General features: G+C 46.3%; 1 long non-coding RNA gene across 1 annotated transcript in view; it reads left to right on the top strand.

Moving 5' to 3' along the window:
- LOC122552594 overlaps positions 1 to 12,206 on the top strand; it is a 24,638-nt gene extending 12,432 nt beyond the window's left edge. The window contains exons 2-3 of the long non-coding RNA XR_006312425.1: positions 7,628 to 7,736; positions 12,119 to 12,206. This is a non-coding gene — a long non-coding RNA (uncharacterized LOC122552594). The remainder of the gene's footprint in view (positions 1 to 7,627; positions 7,737 to 12,118) is intronic.
- The last annotated feature ends 4,621 nt before the right edge of the window (positions 12,207 to 16,827 follow it).

Below are 16,827 nucleotides of genomic sequence, written 5' to 3'. Positions count from 1 at the left end.
TGGTTCGGTATGGTTTGGTATGGTTCAGGACACCCACAGGTGAGCTTAGAATGAACATACGAGGATGGAAGTGAGCTGGCTCTCCACCCAGGCAGCATTGTCATTCTGAGTGCAGGAGTAACACCAACAAGGAGTGGTACCTGCTTACAGGGAAACTGAAGATTGAAGGACTTGGGGGATACTGCAGAGATGGAAAACTGACAACACGTTGTTATTGTGGCTATACTTTATCTAGTTATTGTTAGTTAAACCCAGCATTGTACTCTCTAAGTTACAAACCCCAAAAGCAACAAAAACAATTGTAAACACTTGTTACCGAGCCATCAGCTGTCTTGGTCTCTGCTTTGGACATATTTTCTTTTCATCCCCTAAGACTGTAAGACATTATAGAAGAAATAGGCCATTCAGCCCATTGAGTCTGCTCTGCTATTCATTGGCTGAACTGATCACCCTCAACTGCACTTTGCTGCCTTTCTCCATAACACTTGTTTCTTTTACTGATAAAGAAATCTGATCGCATGATTCTGATAGTGAGAAGACTCCAGATGGGTATTTGAAGAGAGAGGATTTAAACATTGCACTGAAGAGCTGCATTTGTTGATCTGCTGTGCACAGATGTAAATAAAGCAGTGTCATGTTACATCATGAATTGAAGAGTCTTAATTAGTGAGTGTCAATCTCAGAGTTGGTGTATGTGCAGAAATCCAGAGACTATCTCAACGTGCAGATAACAGTGTTGGCTTAAAGCTTAGATAAATCATGGAGATAATGATGGGTAAAAACCCCTCCAGAGCTGGGATCTGAAGTTACAGCAAGACCCAGGGACGCCCCTGCACTGGGAAGCTAATGGAGAGAATTGAACAACTCTGGAGGTCGGTTACTCACTGAGGATTGCTCAGCTCTGACCAGCTCTTGTAGCCACAGTTTTTATACGGTTGGTCAGTTTCTGATCAATGGTACCACTCAGGATATTGATAGTGGGGATTCAGTGATGGTAACACCATTGAATGACATGAGGTGATGCCTAGACTCTATCTTTTTGGAGATGATCATTGCCTCGCACTTGTTGGATATGAATGTTACTTGTTACTGGATATTGTCCAGATCTTGTTGCATTTGAACAGACACTGCTTCAGTACCTGAGGAGTCACGAATAGTGCTGAACATTGTGCAGTCATCAGTAAATATTTGCACGTCTGACCTTATGATGGAGGAAAGGTCATTGATGAAGCAGCTGAAGATGGTTGGGCCTAGGACACTACCCTGAGGAACTCCTGCAGAGGTGGCCTGGAGCTGAGATGACTGACCTTCAACAACCACAGGCGTCTTCCTTTGTGCCAGCTATGACTCCAGCCAGTGGAGATCTTTTCCCCTGGTTCGCATTGACTCGAGTTTCGCTTGGATTCCTTGGTACCACCCTCAGTCAGGTATTGCCATGATGTTGAGGACAGTCACTCTCACATCACCTCTCGAGTTCGGTTCTTTTGATAATGATTGGATCAGGGCAGGAATGAGGTCATGAACTGAGTGTCCCATGGCAATGTTTGTGGCATTTTACCAGATGACAATTGAATTGAATTGAATTTATTTATTGGGGCGGCACGGTGGCACAGTGGTTGGCACTGCTGCCTCACAGCGCCAGAGACCCGGGTTCAATTCCCGCATCAGGGACTCTCTGTGTGGAGTTTGCACGTTCTCCCCGTGTCTGCGTGGGTTTCCTCTGGGTGCTCCGGTTTCCTCCCACAGTCCAAAAAATGTGCAGGTTAGGTGAATTGGCCAAGTTAAATTGCCCGTAGTGTTAGGTGAAGGGGTAAATGTAGGGGAATGGGTCTGGGTGGGTTGCGCTTCGGCGGGTTGATGTGGACTTGTTGGACCGAAGGGCCTGTAAGTAATCTAATCTATTGTCATGTGTACCAAGGCACAGTGAAAAGCTTTGTCTTGCGAGCAATACAGGCAGATCACAGAGTTAAGTAGCATAGACAGTAAATAATAGGTAAACAGCGGCAAAAACAAAACCACAGGTACAGGGGAATGTTAAGGAGGTTGTAGAAAAACATTGCCAGGGTGGGATGGATCTTTGAGAATGCTGGCGGCCTTTCCTTGACAGCGGGCCTGGTAGATGGATTCTATAGATGGGAGGCTGGCCTTTGTGATTGTCCGGGCCGAGTTCCCCACTCTCTGTAACCTTCTCTGATCTTGAATGATCCAGTTGCCATACCAGGTAGTGATACATCCAGACAGATTGCTGGCATCTTATGGAACTTGCCACCACCTCTACCAATGTTTTGGGTTCTGGGTTAGGGGTCAAATGAGGTTGTTCACCACCACAAACCCTCCTGTGTCTTTGCTTTGTTCTTGGCCTATCTACTGGTCCCGGATACAGCGCCATGGAATATCTACAGAAGAAGCACAGCTCTTAGATAACAACAAGGTTTATTGCATCTTAGTAATTTGTAAAATGACAGGAATTTTACAAGAACTTGAGAGAACTAGTCCAGATACATCTGCTCCCCCCAACTGATAATGGAGAACTCCTTGTCTCCAGCCAACGGTTTTGTGTGACAAACATTAACTCCTTCAGAATCTTATTCAGTGCAGTTTATCAGAATTAAAAAGCTGAAGCTCCATTTGAAGGGTGGTGTCAATGGAAAATGACAGTTGTTGGTGAATTATGTGGTGTGAGAGCTGGACCACTGTGACTTCTAGAAAGTTCTGCAAGAGAAAGACACGGAATCCCTGCTTGGAAGGAGTTGAGGCTCAGGATCCTGTGTCTCTGAGTCTGAGCCCGAAACATGGGATTCAAATCCCATTCCAGAGGTTACTGGTCATGGAAGGATCTTCATGATTTGGTTTAAAAGGCAAGGGGCAGATAGTGGTGCCATGGTAGTTGATATTGGTATCAGTGATCCAGAAGGCCAAGCTAATGTTCTGAGGATATGGGTTCAAATCCAACCTGGCAGCTTGTAGAATTTTTCATAGAATCCCCACGGTGTGGAAACAGCCGATTCAGCCCGCCAAGTCCACACCAACCCTCTGAAGAGCATCCCACCCAGCAACCCCCCCCACCCTATTCCTGTAAACTTGCTTAACGATGGCCAATCCACCTAGCCTGCACATCCTTGCACACTGCAAGGCAATTTAGCATGACCAAACCACCTAGCCTGCACATCTTTGGACTGTGGGAGGAAACCAGAGCACCCAGAGGAAACCCACGCAGTCACGGGGAGAATGTGCAAACTCCAAACTGACAATCACCCAAGGATGGGATCGAACCCTTGGTCCCTGGCGCTGTGAGACTACAGCGCTAACCACTGAGCCACTCCATTTAAACTAAATTGGAAATTTAGCTTAATGACGGTGGCTGGAAACTATCATTGATTCCTCTTTAGGGAAGGAGACCATTCTTACCTGGTCTGGCCTACATGTGACTCTAGACTCACAACAATGTGGCTGACCCTCAACTGCCTATCGGAAAGGCTTAGAGACTCACTCCGTTCAAGGGCAATTGGTGTAGGGTCTGGCCAACGATGTCTACACCCCATGAAAGAATATAACAAACCCCTCCAAGACCTCCAGTTCTGAAAGACTTGAAAAGTGTGTGCGAAGATACCAAACAAATGGGACCCATTTCAGGGTCAAACGAATGACTGAGAATGGGGGTTTCTGGGCAAGTTTGGGAAAATAGTAACCCCTTGATAAGAAAGTGAACACAGCGTTCATAACTCAGTCAGAACTTCATGGCTACCTTGGATATTGCAATCCCAGAATTCCACCTCATATCCCCCTGGACACCCCAATCCCGCACTCTTTGGGAAGCCCTGCTTGAGTCAAATTGGCAATAATTTAAGTCGAAATCTGGTAAATATTTGAAGAGTGTTGATACATGCTGGCGGTGAGCATGAGAATGCCCTTTTGCACAGCCCTGATTTTAATCATTTGGCTGCCTTACCGTTTTGTGTCTGGGTATTTTAATTCCCGTCAAACAAGCTCCTCTGTCTCCCTGCTCCTATACGAAACTCCATGAAACCTACCTCTTTCACTCAACCTTTGGTCATCTGCCCCGGCGTATCCTTTTATTCTGCTTTATAACACTGGAGGTTAGCCTAAGGTGCTACGTAAATGCAGCTTGTTGCTGTCCTTCCCCTACTTTGGGACGGACAGTCACCCCATCAGGATGTTACACGAGTACTTTTGAAGTCTAAATGCCACATCTCTCTCCCTTTTCCTTTGAAACAAACATCCCCACCCACCCTGCACTCCTCCCCAGCTCAAATGAAAAACACATCCTTTTGTCAGATTGTTACAAGGTCACTAGATCTTGTGGTGAATAAATTGTGCCAAAGATTGCAGGGTATGAAGAAAAACAACAACGGGTTCTGGTTACTCTATTACATGAACATTCTTCAAGCAGAAGATTTAATTTTAAGAAAAGTTCATTTGAGGGGATGGCGTCGGGGGAGGGGATGAATACGGTGATCCTGTACTTTTTTAACTGGGATTAAATTCTAAAGCTGTAAAAGAGCACAGGAAAAGTGGGAATATGTAGGAGGGAATCAACAAGAGAACTGACTTGCTGATGTCAAATGGGCATCACTGATCGATGGTTCAGTACGTACTGTTCCAGCACAGTACTCTAGCAGAGCTGCGTCATGTAGCTTTTTCTGATAGTACGGAGCGAGCTGGGGAGGGGGGGAAGGGAGGAGAAACTTGCAGACTGTTGGCCGGGAATCTCTGGGGGATGCTCGGCTCGGGTCTCGGGGTTCGGTTGGCTGTTCACTGTGCAACACGGCTACAATCCGACCGGCCGGAGAAAGAAAGACACCTCTGTCGGTTTACAGCCAAGGGCGCGTTTTGCGAATCGCGCTGACCGTTTCTCAGGCAGGAAACGCAGCAGGCAATTTCCACACAGCGAGATCTGACGAGCAGGGGTAATCCCGCTGGACTCGTCAGCTGGGTCTTCAAATGGCGTGGGATCAAATTCCACCTCAGGAGATAGAAAAAACAAAAGGCATGAAGGAACTGGAAACCTGAAACGAAAACAGAAATTGCAGGAAAAGCTCTGGCAGCATCTGTGGAGAGAAAGCAGAGTTAACGTTTCACATTGAGTGTCCCTTCTTATATGCATGGAAACAGACCCTTCGGTCTAACCAGTCCATGCTGATCATAATCCCAAACTAAATTAGTCCCACCTGCTTGCTCCTGGCCCACATCCCTCCAAATTAGAGTGGTGCTGGAAAAGCACAGCAGATCAGGCAGCATCCGAGGAGCAGGAAAATTGACGTTTCGGGCAAAACGCCCTCCATCAGGAATGCCCTTCATCGGGCAGGAGCCCTCATTCCTGATGAAGGACTCTGGCCCGAAACGTCGATTTTCCTGCTCCTCGGATGCTGCCTGACCTGCTGTACTTTTCCAGCACCACTCTAATCTAGACTCTGATCTCCAGCATCTGCAGTCCTCACTTTTGCCCATAACCCTCCAACCCTTTCCTGTTCATGTATCAATCCAAATGTTGTTACTGTACCAACATCCACCACTTCCTCAGGAAGTTCATTGCACACGCAAACCACTCCTTCTGTAAAAGATTTGCCCCTCACGTCTTTTTAAAAACTCTCACCTTAAATATGTGCCTCCTACTCTTGAATTCCCCCCATCCTAGGGAAAAGACACCTACCATTAACTCTATCTATACCCCTCATTATTTTATAAACTTCTATCAGGCCACCTCTCAACCTCCGACCCTCTAATGAGAAAAGTCCCAGCCCATCCAGCCTTTCTTTATAACGCAAACCTCCCCATTCTTGGCAATATTCTGTTTCAGGTTGATAGCGAAGTTTGAATTCCGTAAAAACTTCAGGCTTGAAAGCTGGGTTAATGGTGAACATCTGACCATCATCGATTGTTGGAAAAACCCATCTGGTGCACCAATGTCCTTCAGGGAAGGAAATGTGCCATTTTCACCCAGTCTGGCCTACACATACAGTTGCCGCTACTTCAGTAAACGTTTCTAAAGCTGAGATAGATACTTTTTTGAACAATAAAGGAATTAAGGGTTATGGTGAGCGGGTGGGTAAGTGGAGCTGAAAAGATCAGCCATGATCTTATTGAATGGCGAAGCAGGCTCGAGGGGCCAAATGGCCTTCTCTTGCTCCTAGTTCTTACGCTCTTATGTACACTTGATTCCAGACTCGCAACAATAGGGTTGGTTATTAACTGATCTCTGGGTAACTAAGGACGGGAAATGAATTCTAAACAAACCAGCAACACGCACATCCTTATGAATCTAAAAGTTGCCAGATCTTTTTACAGATTGAAGCAAGACTATTTGTTCAACTTGGGTGTTGCTGGCTGGGCCAGCATTTATAACTCATAGGATCCCTACAGTGTGGAAACAGACCATTCAGCCCCTCTGTTCCGTTTGACTCTCCAAAGAGTATCCCAGCCAGACCTACCTACTCTATCCTTGCATTCCCCATGGCTAGCTCACATAGCCTGCACATCCCTGGACAGAGAATCAGAGTGGAAATAGGCCATTTGGCCCAACAAGTTCACGCCAACCCTCCAAAGAGTAACCCACACAGACCCATTTCCCCTATTATTCTACATTTACCCCTGACTAATGCACCTAACCTACACATCCCTGAACACTATGGGCAATTTAGCATGGCCAGTTCACCTAACCTGCGCATCTTTGGATTGTAGGAGGTAACCAGAGGAAATCTACGCAGACACAGGGAGAATTTGCAAACGCCACACAGTAAGTCACCGGAGGTTGGAATTGAACCCGGATCCCTGCCGCTGTGAGGCAGCAGTGCTAACCACTGAGCCACCGTGCCATCCACAGTGCAGCTCATTTGTTCGAAATGCCCCTTCCCTGTCAGGAACCCCCTTGGGGGGGTTTGTCTCAAAGGAAATCTTCTGTGAATGGATGTCGGTTTGCTCGCTGAGCTGGAAGGTTCATTTCCAGACCTTTTGTCACTATACCAGGTAACAAAGTGAGGAGGGGGGTGGGTGCGAAGGTAGCAGTCAGCTCCCAAGGAGAGGGGGCCATCACCGCTGTCCGGGTCCTGGGGAATGTTGGGGGGTGTTGTAGGGGAAGGAAGTCAGCTGAGCTCTAACGGCAACACTCCCCACCCTGAGGCAAGCAGGAAAGGTTATGCTGGCTGATGTTTCTCTCTCAATGAGCATCACTAAAAATGACAGGCCATCTTCCTATCACTGGTTGTGGGATCGTGCTGTGTGAAAATCAGCTGCTGTATTTCCTTCATTACAGCATATGAAGGCCTTTGGGATGTAGAGATGATACGAAAGGTGCTATATGAATGTAAATCCTTTTCTTTTGCTTAAGATGCTTGTGCAGCCTTACAGCACCCACTTTGGCCCTCCCCCCACCCTCCCCCCACCCTCCCCCACCTGACCCACTTCCCCCGACTCTGCAAACTCTCTTGGATTCAACCCAGTTCCCTTTTAGATCGGTCTCCACCAGCCTTTCAGGTATCACATTCCTGATCCATCTACCTTCCTCTACTTCGGAACGAGGGTGGGGGTGGGACAGCTGACGTCCATTCGTGGATTGTGGGTTCTCAGGTGATTGAACAACCTGACATTTTACCCCTTTCTGTTCTCACAGGATGTGGGCATCAAGGGCTTGGCCAGGATTACTGCACATCCGCATTTGCCCACAGGGCATTTACATGTCAACCCCATTGCTGTCTGGAGTCACATGTAAGCCAGACCAGGTAAGGATAGCAGTTTCCTTCCATGAAGGGCCAGATATGTTTTCATAACAATTGGCAACAGTTCCATCATCACCATTAGGTTCTTAAGACCAAATTTCTTTTAATATGTTTACCAAATTCTACCACCTGCCATGGGAGGATGTGAACCCATATCTTCAGAACATTAGCTGGGTCTCTGGGATTAATAGTCTAGCAATAATACCACTAAGCTATAACCTCTCCAGCCCCAGGCAGGGTTTGAACTACACAGGATGCTTGGGTTATCGCACTGTCCTTCTGCAGATTGCCCTCAGCTTCTGTCTGGTCTTCGTTGTGACAACGTTTGGAGTGGTGGTCTTGTTTTGGGAATCTTTGGATTGGGCGTTTATCTGCATTGCACGGGTGACGGGATGTGGCACAGACAGTGTACAAGGCGAAAAAAATTGCACATCTCTGCTGTGCAATGCTGCTCTTTTACCAGAGCTCCTTTCCAGTCTCAGCACCAATGCCAGTGTTAGCATGAAGATCAGTTTTCAGAGAGACCACATGTGTCTATTCATATCAGATTGCACACTCCTCAGCCAGTACCTGCACTGCTGACTCAGACACTAAATCACACCACGCTCTGCCTGGCACTCGCACTGCTGACAGCGCTACTATTTTTTGGTTCCCCCGAGGTCATCAGCTGCTTAGCAAATCTTCACAGTGTCGTACAAATAGCCGGGCTTCATCAAAAAGTGTGTGTGTGTGTGTGCGTATACGTGTGTGCATGCATGTGTGAGTGAGCGTGTGTGTGTCTGTGTGAGCGTGTGTGTATGCGTGTGTGTGAGTGAGAGAGTGTATGCATGTGTGTGTGTGTATTTGTGTATGAGTGTGCGAGTGAGTGTGTGTGTGCGCCTGTCTGTATCTGTGTCTGAGTGTGTGTGTGTGTGTATGTGTGTGCATCTGAGTGTGTGTGTATGTATGCGAGTGTGTGCAGATCACCCCTCATCCTTCTAAATGCCATTGACACAGAGTTGGGGTAGCGTGGTGACTCAGTGGTTAGCACTGCTGCCCCACAGTGCCAGGGACCTGGGTTCGATACCAGCCTTGGCCGACTGTATGGAGTTTGCACATTCTCCCTGTGTCTGTGTGTAATTCCATTGGGCGCTCCCACAATCCAAAGATGTGCAGGCTAGGTGGATTGGCCACGCTAAATTGCCCATGGTGTTCAGGAATGTGTAGGTTAGGTGCATTAGCCAGGGTAAATGTTGAGTAATGGGGAATGGGTTTGGGTGGGATACTCTTCAGAGGGTTGGTGTGGACTTGTTGGGCCAAAGGACCTGTTTCCACACTGTCAGGATTCTATCAATCTATGAGAGTCTTCAAACGTTCCTCACATGTTAAGCCTTACACTTCATTCTCGTGAGCCTCCTCTGGACCCACTCCAGAGCCAATACATTCTTCCTGAGGAATGGGGCCCAAAACTGCTCACAAGCTGTCTGACCAGATCTGTTGCACCCTCAGCAGTACTTCTCTGCTCTTGTATTCTAGCCCCCTTGAAATGAATGCTAATGTTGCATTTGGCTTCTTAACTGGACCTGAAAAGATTAGGAAAGAAATCAAAAGAAAATTTAGAATGACAGAGTGAAACTATAGAAATGAATTACTAAGATATATGAAGATAAATCACTGGGAAGGAAGATGGACAGGTTGGACCGTTTAGAGTTGAGAGTGTGGTGCTGGGAAAGCACAGCGGGTCAGGCAGCATCCGAGGAGCAGGAGAATCGACGTTTCGGGCAAAAGCCCTTCATCAGAAATGAGGCTTGTGGGTCCTGGGGGCTGAGAGATAAATGGGAGGTAGGGGTGGGGCTGGGGGAAGGTAGCTGGGAATGTGATGGAGGTGGAAGATGGACAGGTAGGACCAGTCAAGGGAGCAGTGCTGAGTTGGAGGGTTGGATCTGAGATGAGGTGGGGGGAGGGGAGATAAGGAAACTACTGAAGTCAATGTCGATGCCGTGTGGTTGGAGGGTCCCAAGGCAGAAGATGAGGCGTTCTTCCTCCAGGCGTCAGGTGGCTCTGATTTGGTGGAGGAGGAGGTCCAAGACTTGCATGTCCTTGGTGTGTGTTTGAGTAAGTGTGTATGCGTGTGTGAGTGTCTTTGTGTGTGTGAGCGTCTGTGGGTGAGTGTCTGTATGGGTATGTGTGTGTGAATGTCTGTGGGTGAGCCTGGTAGATTCCTGACAGAATGATGGACCCGTATGGAGTCAGGGAAACAGTGAACGGAGTGACTAAAAATAACAGAGAGTGAGAGTCTGATTGTCCTCCAGCCCTCTCAGCAGGAAGCCATGTCCTGGAGACATTAATGTTTTTTAATCATCCCAGGGATATAAATCATTAAAAACAGATTGCAGTCTGTGTACATTAGTGGCCTGACCTACAGTGTGGACTGCTGTACTAATAAGGTTACTATTTGAGGGGGGCCATTATGCACCTCAGCACTGCAGGTAAGGGAGGGGACAACATTCTTTCACTCTGAGTATTGCTAGCCAGTTACGGTCTAAAGGAGCCAGAGAAAAACAATTTCGATTAAATTACAAGTTCAAGAATCTTGAGATGAAAGGGTTTTAGTGCCAATATCAATGCTGTTAGTTCCAATCATTACAATTGTGCAACATTCTACTATTCAGTCTTCATCAGTGACTCAAAGTGAGTATTGAAATATCACAAAGAATAGTGGTGAAATAGGCCACTCAGCTCCTTGATTCCACCCTGCCAGCCAATAAGGTCATGGCTGATCTGCTTGTGGACTTAACTTCAGTTTTTTTGCCTGTTCCTCATAACGGATGACTCCCTTGTCCATCCATAATCCTGTCTAACTCAGGCTTGAATATATTCCTTGACACAACCTCCATTGTTGTCTGCTGAACCTGATAACCAGCACTCCCTTTGAACTGAGCGTCCTCTCTGAGGTTCTGCATGTGTCAATGGTCATGACCTCCAGGTTCAAAGGTCACTGCTGCGCATAGACCTCCGCTGTCCTACCCACCGGAAACAGAAGATCATTGGGAGCAGTTGCTGGTGACTCTCAGAGAGAAGAAATTTCTCCATAAATCCACTGAAAATGCGGGGGGCTTGGGGGTGGGGGAAGCTTTTTTATTTTGAAACGATATCTCTGAGTTCTGGACTGCCTCACGAGAAGGAACATCTTCTCAGCATCTCCCCTTCCATGCCTCCTCAGAGGATAAATTTCAATATGATTATTCTTCCAAATTCAAGCCCTTTCCTTAAAAGGCAATCCATTTGTCCCAGGAACCCAACCAGTGAATCTCCTCTGAACTGACTCCAATGCCAGTGTATCCGTCCTTAAAGAGACCGGAAATGTACATTGTCATTCCGAGGTGGTCTCCCCTCAGTATTGCTGCAGCAGGACTTGAACAATCCATGCCTATTGTAATAAAGGCCACATTCCAGATGTCATTCGTGACACGTGTGTATAATCTGCATGCTAACCTTTGATGATGCATGTACAAAGGCTCCCAGGTCCCTCTCTAATGCAACATTTTGCAGCCTCTATCCATTTAAATCACATTCGGCTTTTCCATTCTTCCTGCCAAAGTGTAAACCACACATTTTCCCACATGACACTCCATCGATCATTTAGATTAGATTCCCTACAGTGTGGAAACAGGCCCTTCGGCCCAACCAGTCCAGACCGAGCCTCCGAAGAGTAACCCACCCAGACCCATTTCCCTCCTAACACTAATAGTGCAGGCAATTTAGCATGGCCAATTCACCTGGCCTGCACATCTTTGGATTGTGGGAGGAAACCAGAGCACCCGGAGGAAACCTACGCAGCCACGGGGAGAATGTGCAAACTCCACACAGACAGTCACCCGAGGCTGGAATCGAACCTGGGACCTTGGTGCTGTGAGGCAGCAGTGTTAAGCACTGAGCCACCGTGCCGTCCTTTATTAGCCCTCTCGTTTAAAAGAAGTTGATAGGTACAGGAACAGAAATAGGTCATTCAGCCCATCGAGTCTGCTCCGCTTTTCAATGAGATCATAACTCATCTGATAGTCCTCAATTCCACTTTCCTGCCTTTTCCCTATCACCCTTAATTCCAAACCTGACTAAAAATCGGCTGTGAATATACTTACTGACCCAGCCTCGGCAGCCCTCTGTGATAAAGAATTCCACAGGTTCACTCCCCTCTGAGAAAAGAAATTCCTCCTCATTTCTGTCTTAACTGTGCGACCCCTTACTCCCAGATTATGGAGAGTCTCTCCCACGATGCGAATCAGGGAAACTTGCCCAAAGTCCTCAAACAAAAGACCCGCTTATGTATCTTGTGCGGCTCATTGCTGTGTTTAAAATAGTTGTTCTTGAATCAAGCTAAACTAATCTGATCCACGTTTGTTCAGGGCCTAGTAATGAAGTGGACTGTGATAGAGCTGAAAATGTGTTGCTGGAAAAGCGCAGCAGGTCAGGCAGCATCCAAGGAGCAGGAGAATCGACGTTTCGGGTATGAGCCCTTCTTCTCTGATCTCCAGCATCTGCAGTCCTCACTTTCTCCTAGAAGATTTTAACCTACTGCGAATCCTCTTCCAAGGATGCCTTCCTAGAAGAAGCTCTCTCTCTGATCTCCAGCATCTGCAGTCCTGACTTTCTCCTTGTGATAGTGAGAGGTCGTGTTAGCCGCAGTGTGGATACAAACTTGGCTCCATCGTTCGGAAACATTGTGAGCGTGATTTGGAGCATGTTGGACTGGTATGTACAAAGTTAAAAATCACAGCACTAGCTTTCGGAGCACTGCTCCTTCATTAGGTGGTTGTGGAGTATAAGATTGTAAGAGACAGAATTTATAGCATAAATTTACTCTAGAATGTAACTTTTAAAAAAAGTTTTGCGATCTACATATGAAAGAACTGAAACCAAAATGGTTATTCTAAAAGATGAGACTTAACAAACAATCCAGGTCTTTCTCAATTTGTAATTTCAGTTACATCACACTGTAAACCTTTGCTATAAATTCTGTGTCTTACAATCTTATTCTCCACAATCAACTGATGAAGGAGCAGTGCTCTGAAAGCTAGTGCTTCCAAATAAACCTGTTGGACTATAACCTAGTGTTGTGTGATTTTAGACATTGTGGGGCACACATAAAGCTGACTGAAAATATGATTTGGAGGAGCTGGTGTTGGACTGGGATGTACAAAGTTGAAAATCACACAGCACCAGGTTATAGTCAAACAGGTTTATTTGGAAGCACTAGCTTCCGGAGTGCAACCACCTGATGAAGGAGCAGCGCTCTGAAAGCTAGTGCTTCCATATAAACCTATTGGACTATAACCTGGTGCTGTGTGATTTTTAACTGAAAACAGGATTGACTAACAGCTTGGTCATCAACTCTGGAGAGCTGAGAGAGAATCTCTAAGCTGACACCTCCTGTGAAGCACTGACTAAAGGCCTGGGACACGTGAAAACAAGTAATTACAGGGGCCTGTAACCTGATCTGGAGGAATGCCCAGCAGTTTCACACGTGCATTGAGAGAGAAAAGAAACAACAAAGTCTGGAGGAGGAAATACAAATGTGGGAGGTAGCGAAGAGTTGGTGTGCTCCTGCATGGGGAAGGGGGAAATCCACACTTTCCCATAAAGAGCAGCAGGATTTTAAACATTTACTTTCAGGGGGATCAATTGTCCCGTATTTGAAGGGATTGTTCCTCATATTTGACTGCTAGGCCTCAAGGGACCCATTTCAGCCCTGTATTCCCACAATAACTTGTGGCAGTCTCCTCATATCAATGGGAAAACCAGGCTGGTTTTCAGTGACTCAGCAACTTAGTTCCTTTGTTTTGCGTCACTAGCAACTTGAGCTACCGTACATCAAATCCAAGTCAATGATTGAAAATACTTTATGGAAGCAAATTTACTGCAGATGCTGGAATCTGTACTGAAAGCAACAAATGCTGGAGATCGCAGGCAGCATCCATGGAGATTGAGCAAGCAAAGGGTGGCACGGTGGCTCAGTGGTTAGCCCTGCTGCCTCATTGCACCAGGGACCCGGGTTCAATTCCAGCCTTGGGTGACCGTCTGTGTGGAGTTTGCACATTCTCCCCGTGTCTGCGTGGGTTTTTTTCTGGGTGCTCCAGTTTCCTTCCACAGTCCAAAGAGATGCAGGTCAGGTAAATTAGCTGTGCTAAATTGCCCATAGTGTTGGGTGCATCGGTCTAGGTGGGTTACTCTTCGGAGAGTCAGTGTGGTCAAGTTGGGCCGAAGAGCCTGTTTCCACACAGTAGAGAATCTAGTTTAATCTAATGTTTTTGAAACGTTACCATGTTTTCCCTCTATGGATTCTGCCTGACCTGCTGTGATCTCAAGCACTTTTTGTTTTCAGTGTAGCTTGAAAATAATTGAGACTACAGCATTGATCCTAGACCTACTCTATTAGTTGACCAAAGGCCAATCAGGAAATGATTTATCCTATTTCCTCCCAGCAAGCCAATGTTCGACCCATTCTAACACCTTCCACCTTCCAGCAAGTGCTGTTATCGCGTGTGTCTTAGTGTGGCACTTTTTCAAATGCCTTTTGCAAGTCCAAAAAGACACCGTTTGTAGGTTTCCTTTATCCCACCTTCACCTCAACATCAACAACTCATGGCAGCAACTCAAAGTACAAATCTTCTGCCCAGTAGGGTGAGGAGAAAGAGTTTGAATCGGAGATTTCACTCCTAACTGTTAAATTCTATCCTGGAGTCTAACTTAACAGTATTTCTGAAGAAGGGCTTATGCCCGAAACGTCGATTCTCCTGTTCCCTGGATGCTGCCTGACCTGCTGCACTGTTCCAGCAACACATTTTCAGCAGTTTGTTAATCCTATCATTCTGAAGACCTGTGACATATTCTTTGTTCAGGAAATGCCCAAGAAAATAAGTAAAGTCAAACAGAAATAACCATTCACATGATTGGTTGGTAAGTGGACTCTAATTGGTAGATGCATCGGGGTGGCTGTAAAACTATTAAGCAGCATCAATGGGTATATTCTCGATCAGAAGTCACACTTCTGAGATAGTGTGTTCACTTGACAAAGGAACAGTGCTCCAATAGCTTGCTTTCAAAATAAACCTGTTGGACTATAACCTGGTGCTGTGTGACTTCTGATTTTGTCCATCCCAGTCCAACACTGGCACCTCTTCATATATTCACCATGGCAATATATTCACTTGCCAATGAATCTGCACCTTGCTCTCATGCAGTGTCAATGTTCTCTTTGAACTGGTATTCTTGTGAAGTGTCCTGATGAGTCCAGGATGAAAATCTCTCACAGGAGTGAGTCTTTTTCACTACTACTTCAATTAGTAAAATCTTCAGTCAACAATGTGGACTCTTACCATTCAGTCAAGACTTAGAATAGTAAGGTTATTTTCAGTGAAACCTCTCCTTTGGTCCTAATTACTACAAACTTGTGTTTTTACTCAGTGATTTAAACATAGCCTTGACATATTATCTAACAATTAAAACACTCTTCCACCAGTCATAACTGAACAGACCAGACTGGAATAAGGTAACATTGCAATTTTTCTCCCATTTCCCTTGGGCTAAACATGAAGATTTCAGACCCACATCTGTCCCGTCCTTGGAATTCACTGGAAATTGCCAAGCGTCAATTATAGAGGAATTGTAGGAATTTTGAACAGCCTCTGAGGCAGCCAAAAGCCAACATTGCTCAAACTCAAGTCCTCCCACAATGGAATGGAGCTGGAAACTTGACTTTGGTGGAAGCACGAACAAGCCATAGGATCAGCCTCCATATTCATGCCCACAAGAATGGGCTATAACCCTCTGTCACTCCTCCCAGTCCGTAACCAAAACAATGCGGACTATCTGATAGGTAGAATCATTGCCATAGTAAACATACCCATTTAATCAGAACAACTAGAGTTCACTTGCCAACTGTCATGCAGTATAAATGTTTCCCATGAACTGGTATTCTTGTACAGTGCTGGAAATGTGTTGCTGGAAAAGTGCAGCAGGTCAGGCAGCATCCAGGGAACAGGAGAATCGACGTTTCGGGCATAAGCCCTTCTTCGGGCATAAGCCCTTCTTGTACAGTGTCCTGATGAATCCAAGACGAAAGGCTTTGACAAGACGTGCCTTTTACAGCACTACTTAGAGTCATAGAGTCATAGAGATGTACAGCACGGAAAAAGACCCTTCGGTCCAACCCGTTCATGCTGACCACATATCCCAATCCAATCTGGTCCCACCTGCCAGCACCCGGCCCATATCCCTCCTAGCCCTTCCTATTCATATACCCATCCAAATGCCTTTTAAATGTTGCAATTGAACCAGCCTCCACCACTTCCTCTGGCAGCTCATTCCATACACGTACTACCCCCTGTGTGAAAAAGTTGCCCCTTAGGTCTCTTTTATATCTTACCTCTCTCACCCTAAACCTATGTCCAGGGAAACCCACTCCAGGGAAAAGACTTTGTCTATTTACTCTATCTATGCCCCTCATATTCGTGTACACCTCTGTAAGGTCACCCCTCAGCCTCCGATGCTCCAGGGAAAACAGCCCTAGCCTATTCAACCTCTCCCTATAGCTCAAATCCTCCAACCCTGGCAACATCTTTGTATATCTCTTCTGAATCCTTGACATAGTAAAATCTTTGGTCAGTTCAATATACATGCCAAAACACTAGGAATTGCTCATACCTCACCCAGATGATGTGTCTGTCTGTCGTTTCAAGCAGATCTCCTTCATGTGGGAGAGAGTCACATGTATCTCCTTGTGAGTGCTCAGCCAGTGTCTTAGTGTGTCTCCCCCATGTGAAAGTGTGAATGTGAAGCTGATACCTTGGGCAAATATTGAGCCATTCCCAGAGACCGAGGGGAAAGCTGGAAATCAGGACTATGTGGAATGCTTTCCATGTGCTTGGATGGATGCAGTTCCAACAATAACCGATAACTGCAACCACTGATGTATGATAAACCAATCCGCGTGACTGTCAGCCATTTCATAGAGTCACACAACAAGGAAACAGACCCTTGAATCTGACCAGTCCATGCTGACCCCAATCCCAAACTAAACTAGTCCCACCTGCCTGCTCTTGGCCCATATCCCTCC

Source organism: Chiloscyllium plagiosum, chromosome 9, assembly GCF_004010195.1.
Source record: "Chiloscyllium plagiosum isolate BGI_BamShark_2017 chromosome 9, ASM401019v2, whole genome shotgun sequence".
Classification (NCBI taxonomy): Eukaryota; Metazoa; Chordata; class Chondrichthyes; order Orectolobiformes; family Hemiscylliidae; genus Chiloscyllium; species Chiloscyllium plagiosum.
The sequence above is the reverse complement of the archived record's forward strand: the minus strand, read 5'-3'. Positions and strand labels throughout refer to the sequence as shown.